Genomic DNA, 8,828 nt, shown 5'->3' with positions numbered 1-8,828 from the left:
TCTCACGTAAATACATTGCTCTAAAATGCTTTCTATTGTAGTATTAAAAACAACCTGAGAAAATGTCTCCTGTGGTGTTTTATGTGTGCTAAATTTGTTTTTTACATGGATGTTATCCGACCACGCTCGCTTTAACTTTCTCCTCATCTTCTTCTCTTTCCTTGTCCATAAAACTACACCATTTTTACACTTGTATTTATTTTCCGTTTGGATAAATAAGTAATTACATTTTAGTAATTTATTGCTTTAGGGATTATTTGTGTTTTGTAATTATTCGTTTATGAAAGTTGATGAGAAAGTTAAATTGCCCCAAGGTGTATCTGTTAAAACCACCTGATAAAAATGATCTTGTGAATAATTATCTTTTAGTTTGTTATATCTATTATATCTGAGTTAAAAAAACATTTAAGCAATATATAATACTGTAAAGGGCAAATATACATATAAAACACAAACGTTAATAAATTGCTCAAAGTAAGATCAATATTAATGTTTTATATTTAAATTATAATAATTGAAACTGTGCACAATGTAAAACTTGGTCAATTTAAGAACAAAGCAAGGTCAAAGTTAATGTTACATTAGCTTTACAATAATTTACAACATGTTTAATTGTACATGAAAGTAGGCTGAGACTGCTTTGCGGGATGTGTGTGGTAATCTGTTCTATGGGCTCATGGGATATAGAACATCTCAAGTATCCGTCGCTAAGTACTTCTAAATCTGGGCGTGACCAGTAAACCATCCGGGAATTTCTCGCCTACTCTTTTATGATGAATACTGACGATTCAGACATACTACTCTGTTCAAGTAATGTTTTCTACCACTGCATATTAGGTAATTAGACTTATTCTGACGCAACTTGAGTATACGCACGTCCAAATCTCGCGAGAAATAGTCCACCACCAGGGTATTTCTTGACTACTGTTCTGTGAATACTGACAATTTGGACATACTATTTGTTTGCCTACTGCTTTCGCCTACTATGTAGCATGACAGCATTCAGCCAGCATCTCGTTCCCTCCATCAAGGAAGGGACTTTTTTGTCTAATTATTAGAAATAATGTTTCTCCCCGCAGTTCAAGAGAAAAAATGTGTATTTCTACAAAAATAATGCAGTGAAATAAATCCATACATGCTGTGGTTGTCATGTGGGATGCCCACTTCTGAAATCAAAAATCATTTTTTCTACTTATTAGAAATTATGTTTCTATAGGGTTTCAAAGTTGAAAATGCGTATTTCTTCAAAACCCTACAGTAAAATAAGTCCATATATGGTGTGCATATAGAGTGGGATGTCCCCTACAGAAACCCATCATCAGGTTTTCCTACTTTTTAGTAATAATGTTTCTATAGGGTTTCAAAGTTGAAAATGCGTATTTCTTCAAAACCCTACAGTAAAATATGTCCATATATTGTGTGCATACAGTTTGGGATGTCCCCAACAGAAACCCATTATCAGTTTTTTCTACTTATTAGAAATTATGTTTCTATAGGGTTTCAAAGTTGAAAAATGAGTATTTCTCCTAAATGCTACAGTGAAATAAATCCATACATGCTGTGGTTGTCATGTGGGATGCCCACTTCAGAAATCAAACATAATTTTTTTCTGCTTATTAGAAATTATGTTTCTATAGGGTTTCAAAGTTGAAAAATGTGTATTTCTCCAAAATTCTACAGTAAAATAAGTCCATATATGGTCTACATATTGTGTGGGAAGTCCCCTACAATAACCCATCATCAGTTTTTTCTACTTATTAGAAATTATGTTTCAAAGTTGAAAAATGTGTGGAATTTTATGGGTACTATACTAAATACATGGTTTGCCTATAGTAGTCAATACACAAAATCACAAAAGAATCTGTACATTTTTGTAAAACCATACAGATAAACTACTTTAAAGAGAAGACCCATGTAACAGATAATTTCTTTAATATCCTATTGGGACAAAGACCCTACCTTCTGGTGGGTTTACATCTTTGAAGGTACAGTGTTATTAACATTCTGAAGCCGCCTGCTAATATTTTGTTTATGTAAAGTGTATGATTTCAGTGTTCCACAAGTATGCACACATCTTCCAGGTAGTTCACTCCGTGTTGTTGTGCTGTGTAACGGGTATATATATTGCTTATTTCCACTGTTTATTATATTCATATAGTGAATTTATAGTCATTTTGTGCTGAACACATCTCTTAATAAGCGCAAAACTTTGAACTATTCTTTTATTTAATCCTTTTATTTCTTGTCTGTTTTTCATATTTACAATATTCTTTAATTAAATACTTTTGGAGTATTACTTACCCTTGTTCATTCATTTACGTTTCCTAAGTTCAGGATAGTTTTATCAGAGTAGTATATACCATTTTAAATAGTCGAGAGACAAAGTAATTGAACCCGGCGCCCGCCCTAAAGCAAAATTGGGTAAAACACTCCAAATAGGGTAGGTGGTGCTACTCAACCAAATAAGGTATGGAAACTATATGGAACAAAAATGTGTAGGATCTCTTTGTAACCTAACAAACAAAATGACAAAGAACGTCGGCACCCTTCTCTATATGGTCTTGCATACAATAGGCTATAATATTTTGTGTGGGGAACTAAAACATAACAGTTGGCCTTTTTAAGTAATTTATGACTTACCAATTATTTTCCCACACTGATAAACAAAAGTCAAAAATGTAAATAATGAAGGAAATTCTCAATCTAATTTCTAAATTAAGATCTAAATCATTTGTCTTCACGGTGTAATTAGCAAATCTCCACCACATGTTTGTAGCATATGAATGTGGTGGATCTTCAATTGATTACCATGAATCATCTTCCTCTATCAATTTAATTGCTTGTGCACCGGCCAGGATCAATACTAGAAATACAATCAAAACCTAAACATCTGTGCAAATTTATTTATAGGCTGTAACCTGAAAGCGACAACCTGTCGAACTTCTTTGAAGGAAAAGTCTGGCTTTGAGGTATTGAAAAAGGTACCCGTCCTATACTAAGGCCAAATCCATTAACGTAAGGTGCAATGAAATGCAGTAGTTGTTGAAATTAGCATTACTTAATATATTTTTAACTAACAAATTAATTAACAAAGAAAACCACTCTGAAATTATGGAAATAAATGGATTATTGTTAATAATTTAATATTACTGTAACAAAGTTCCAGGAATAGGAAGAAGGAGGCGAACCACTCATTATCACTCACGTCACCGGCCTTGCATCGTTCCCTCACGGCTCTCATCCCGCCCTTGCTCGTTACATACCCCCATCGCCCCTCACAGGCTGGGGGGTACCCACCTACTCCCACATACTTAATTGCAGCAGATCTACGACGGATTACCGTCAATTGCAGGGTTCCAGTCTGTCCTTATAGAAATTATCTTCAGCGCTTTGGCTGGCACAGAGCCAGAGACACACTGCTTGTGTTAAGACACTTGTGTTCTCGTGTGCAAAACTATATTCAGACGCCTCTTGAAACATCAGCAGCTTCAAACTCACCATCAGTCAACACCAGTGCAAGAACCAGTGCCAGTAGGAGAACCTTCATCGTTCTGGTGAATTGAGCTGAAACCTGTCTAGAAAATAATTAAGTTCAACATTAGCCTGAACAGAAATGATTATTTTGTAAAAGGAAAACATAAAAATTCAATAGCCTGCTTAAATGAGTTGTGTTCAAAGTTTTAGTTTTAGTAACAGATAACTCATATTAAATATATTTAGGTGCCCTTCTCCATAATTTGTATTTTTTGGATAAGTAGAACATGTTTAGTTGATTACACTCATAAATCCAGATGTATTAACTTGCCTATTTGTATGAACAACAAGTTAATTGTTACATATTTTAGGAAAGAAGATGAGTGCCTTTGTGTTCTTACTGTTTTGACTTAAAATGTCCTCAGGTTGATTTACTTGCCAAAATATTGCATATGTATTTTAAAGGTCCGGTCGAACGGGCAGTTTCTGCCAATCTCATATTAATCATGAGTACCGTAACAATAGTATTCCATGCTTCATAACTTTGAAGAATATTTAATTGGATCGCATTTATAAAAGATAGATTCAGCTGTGCGATTATTTCTGAAAACATACAACATTTTTGGGGTGTGCGGGAGGGAGGAACTTAATCAGGAGCATACAATGCATCATCGCATTAGCATTGCATAACTGTTGAATCACTATAAGTTTGTGTTCTTAACATAATGCACGTACACTGCAATTGCCAACAAAACACAGACATATGACTTAGTTTCGCTTACCATGTGTGGTTCATGTCCGGCATCTTTTAGAGCTTTGGCCGTTCCTTCTATCAGTTTCAAACGAGCTGCAAATCCGGCGTTATATCCACCTTTAATATAACATCCATCACTGAAATTAAGTGAAAGTGACCTATTTGTCAGGTATGGTGACCCGAAATGTGACCTCTGCTTTTAACCCATCCAGTGAGTAGTGAACACATGCACAGCAAGTGGTGAACACACATACACCCGTAGCAGTGGGCAGCTATAACTGCAGCACCCGGTAGCAAGTATGGGGTAAGGTGCCTTGCTCAAGGGCACCTCAATCGTCACCCACCGGCCCTGAGGATCGAACCAGCAACCTTCTAAACACAAGTCCAACTCTCTAACCATTTGGCCATGATTCAACATACCGCTGGAATTGCCCAAATATAAAAATATACAGTGGTATAGGATGATGGCATATGGCATTACGTTACAATTTAATAACTTAACCAAACTGTAAAAACGGAACACTTTCAGTTTTGAGATATTTTTTGTCATTGATTTTTGAAAAGTCCATTAATATGGATTTTAACCAAAATGTGAATCAGTTTCACTTGCATATAGCAAATAAAAGTGACAACAGGTACACTGGAGAGACAACAGCAATGGTTGTCTGTTGAGGACTATATGGGGATCAAATGCTCAGATCTGTTGTCAGATCTTTTGCCTTGGGGGATCTCCTCTGTGACTTGGATCAGAGTATAAGTGAGCCCCTTGACAGTCTGGTGTTACTTGACAGCTTCGGATATACGAGATCCCATAGGGTCTCAACTTGATTTAGGTCTGGGGAACATGAGGGCCAGTCAATGGCATCAATGCCTTCATCATCCAGAAACTGCCAACAGACTCTGGTCACAAGTGGTATTGATATTGGAATGATATTAATGCATGGATGAGCCTTATGTATTTAATGGTTAAAATAAAAGCAGGATTGTTAACATTTATGGTTGCATAGAGTTTCAGATTTTTGTTATACATACTATTCTTGTCATTTTACACTTTTATGTTTTTATTTTACTGTTTTTCAAAAGCCTAAGCAGGGACTGGGGCTGCCATATTATCCATTGGCTAGAAGTCTGTGTGTAGAGCATCTGTAATGTTATCCTGCATTGTTCCTGTTGAATAAACACTTAAATAAATACAAATGAACAGAGGATACCAAGAAACAAAAACTCAGACCTTGAAAAACGCAGTCTTTGGTATCCTGTAAATAATTTAGTGCATTTTAAAAACAGAACGTTGAAATTAATAGATTACTAGAATTAATAGAAATAACATTTTAAATTTAAACCGCCAATAGGTGTCGCTACTGCCGAAGTAATTCATTAGTGAATAGTGGTGAGTCATTATTGATTTTATTGAACCGATTCAAACTGCGGATTCATGTAGGAAGGCAGGATAAAGATGGCAGAATTCAGAACTGCATCTGCACTTGATTCGTTTCAACACGCGGACTCATTCAGAAAGAAAACGCGTCTTCTCAAAGGACTCGCAACCCTTCAGCTGCTGGTTTTGTTTGGCATTCTTTTAATTAAGAAAACCCGATAATATTGTATCCAAAATATATTTCGCAACAATAACTTATTGTATAAAATCAATTTTACTTTAGAATTTTACATGCTGGTGTTGGTAAAAAAAACATAATCTTGTGCTTTTGCAAAGTGATGTGCGTGGTGGGATAAAAGCATTAACTTTCTGCATTCAGACTGGCGTGGAGGTCACCTTATCTACATTAGAATTCTAAAGGTGCAGGTCGTACATGCGCAAATACTTGTTGAAAAGTACACTGTCTTGAAAACTGTTCGCAAAATGCAATTTGGTGGCAGTCTGCAGCCCTGATATAATTGTTTTTAATGTTTTGTCAGATGGCCATCTAGCAAACTGATATAGCCACGCCCCCTGATGTCATCGTCCATCACGATGTTTCACTGTAGGCATGATTTAATGCGATTTATGAAGTGGCTGGGTGATCTTCAATGCTAATTTCGACCTCATGCTCCTTCATGCTGAGATCACAGCGCACGAGACAACTTTACACCTCGACGAGAAATCTCGTCGCGTTTTAATCTAAAGTCATAACCCTATTAGCTATAAAAGGAATGTCTTGGAGAAGTACAGATGGGAAGAGGCTGTCCGATCTTTGAAAGACTGTGGGAAAAGATTGTGGAATACTTGATAAAAAAACAGCATTCCTCAACGTCAAATTACAAAGGCTTTGTAAATAGCATCATCTTCTGTGCATTCCATTCCATTTTCTACCGCTTATCCGAACTACCTCGGGTCACGGGGATCTTCTGTGCATAACATTATCAAAATATTCAGAGAAACTGAAGAAACATCATGAGTGTTTGCTCATCTGCAATATGTCTATAGGACGTTTCCTGTTAGAAGATGTCTTTAAGATGTAATGATTTAGAATGTATGCGTAGTGGAGTAGGCGGGGCGAGACCGTGGTTCGAGACCGGTGAGTAATTGTGAATGAGCGCCAGCTGTGCGCACACCGGGCTCGAATCACATGGAGATTGGGAGCATATAAAAGGAACGAGCGACCGAACCGTCGAAGAGAGAGGACCGGGCCCGAACGTGTTTTCGTTTGTAGTTATGTTCTTGTGTTTTATATTTATGTTTTGTTCGCCGGCGGTCGTCCGTGAGGGGCCGCCGGCTGTTATTATTTATATTAAAACTTTGTCAAATGTTTGCCCGTTCTCGCCTCCTTCCTTCCATGTCTGAATCGTGTTACAGTATGTTAAACTGAAATAAATTCTAACATATAAGAGATTATAAAAAGAAAGAAATTAAGTATTGAAAGCGCAAGTAGGCGGCAAGCGATTCACTGTTTTAATGAGTGAACTACTTAAATTATTCATTCATCCAATTCGTTCAAAAGTCAGATTATTTTAGGAAGAAAACAAACATCAATGTGAATGCTTTTGTCATTGATAATTACAGACACTATTGAAAAATGAACTAGCAAAACAGATGGCTGCTTTGGTAACTTGTTATACTGATAGTTATAGCTAAATACATTGCAATGGATTAGCTAGCTAACAAATATGGTGTGTACTTTGCTATTATTACACAATATTCTCATACCTCATTCTCAGTACATGCTTTATTTTTTTTACATCCCTCTCTGACCAGCAGTTAAATATAGTTCGCTGTGCAGCGCTTCTCTTCATTTTTGGCGTACGTTAAGTTACCCGTGTGCTCTCCGATTCAAACACCACTCGCGTTGTTTTGGTGAAAGTGCGACTCCTTGGTTGGGCGTTACCAATCGGTTCAATGGAGGGGTAGTATTTTTTGTCTAATTTATTATGACACACTCATATTTGATTAGGAACAAAATTATTGTCACAAAATAAAGTAATTCTTCATATTTTTCATTTGATCTACTGTGATTTTCATTTTGAAATATTGGAGGGGTTGTAACTGATGGATTTGAATATTGGGGGGTTACCTCCCCCCCACCCCCCCCATAAACTACGCCCCTGGGCCCAGGAATACTTTCAGAAACCATTGTCGGTAAATACAATCTGCTGTGCTATCATTACAAAAGTAGGCCATATATGAACATGCTCCAAAAGCGCCGTTGTGTCTTGTAGGCCAATGCTCATGTAAAATGGAAAAGTGATTTATTGTCAGACGAGTCCAACTTCTTGTTGGAAATCATGGTTGCCGAAACTTCGTGCCCAGATGTCCTCAAATTGTTTTGAAAAGAAGAGGAGATGCTACACCATGGTAAACATGCCCTGTCACAACTATTTTGACACTAGTGGTGGCGAGATGAAGCCTCATGAAGCTTTTCAACCAAGTGGTTCACAAAAGGGTTCATTTCTCGAGGCTTCATTTGCTCACAATACCACCTGGTGGACAAATCGTGTAAATACATTTCAGATGTGCCTGATGTGGTCTGTGATGCACTTTTTTTGCGCCATTTAACGCTAAACTAAAGCACGTGCGCACCCATTGTCAACAAAACACAAACATCACTCACCGCATGCCGGGCATCTTTTAGCGTTGGGACGGCTCCATGTATCAGTTTCAAGTGATCTCCAAATCCAGCGTTATATTCACAGTTTAGATAACATTCATCACCCAAATTCAGTGAACAAACAAACACCTGAACCTAGCGAGTGGTTTCTCTCTATCCTGAACACAAGTGAAAGTGATGTCTGCGAATACTCTTTCTCCTGCTGCCGTGCCGCGTGCTTTTCTGGGAGAATTGTCCAATAGGGGACTAAGAAAAGTTGTTTCAAAACAGTTTTATATGTTCAAAAAACTTTCCGAAACCTGTACGGTCTCCGGGGGAGTGTATCGAGCACAGAAATACGTTATACGTTCGTTTTTTGACAAGTTGACCATGTTAAGCATGAGAAGACAGCACGTTTAACATTATAAACAAGTCCGAATGCATGAAACACTGTAGCACGTCCGCTTTAAAGCTTAATAGCATTTAGAGGGAATGACAAACAGGCCCAAAATCAACTACAGTTCATGTGAGTCTCAACTATAATGCACACCAATGCAATCCACTGTATTTGGTTTTAT

Source organism: Triplophysa dalaica, chromosome 3 (assembly GCF_015846415.1).
Source record: "Triplophysa dalaica isolate WHDGS20190420 chromosome 3, ASM1584641v1, whole genome shotgun sequence".
Classification (NCBI taxonomy): Eukaryota; Metazoa; Chordata; class Actinopteri; order Cypriniformes; family Nemacheilidae; genus Triplophysa; species Triplophysa dalaica.
The sequence above is the reverse complement of the archived record's forward strand: the minus strand, read 5'-3'. Positions refer to the sequence as shown.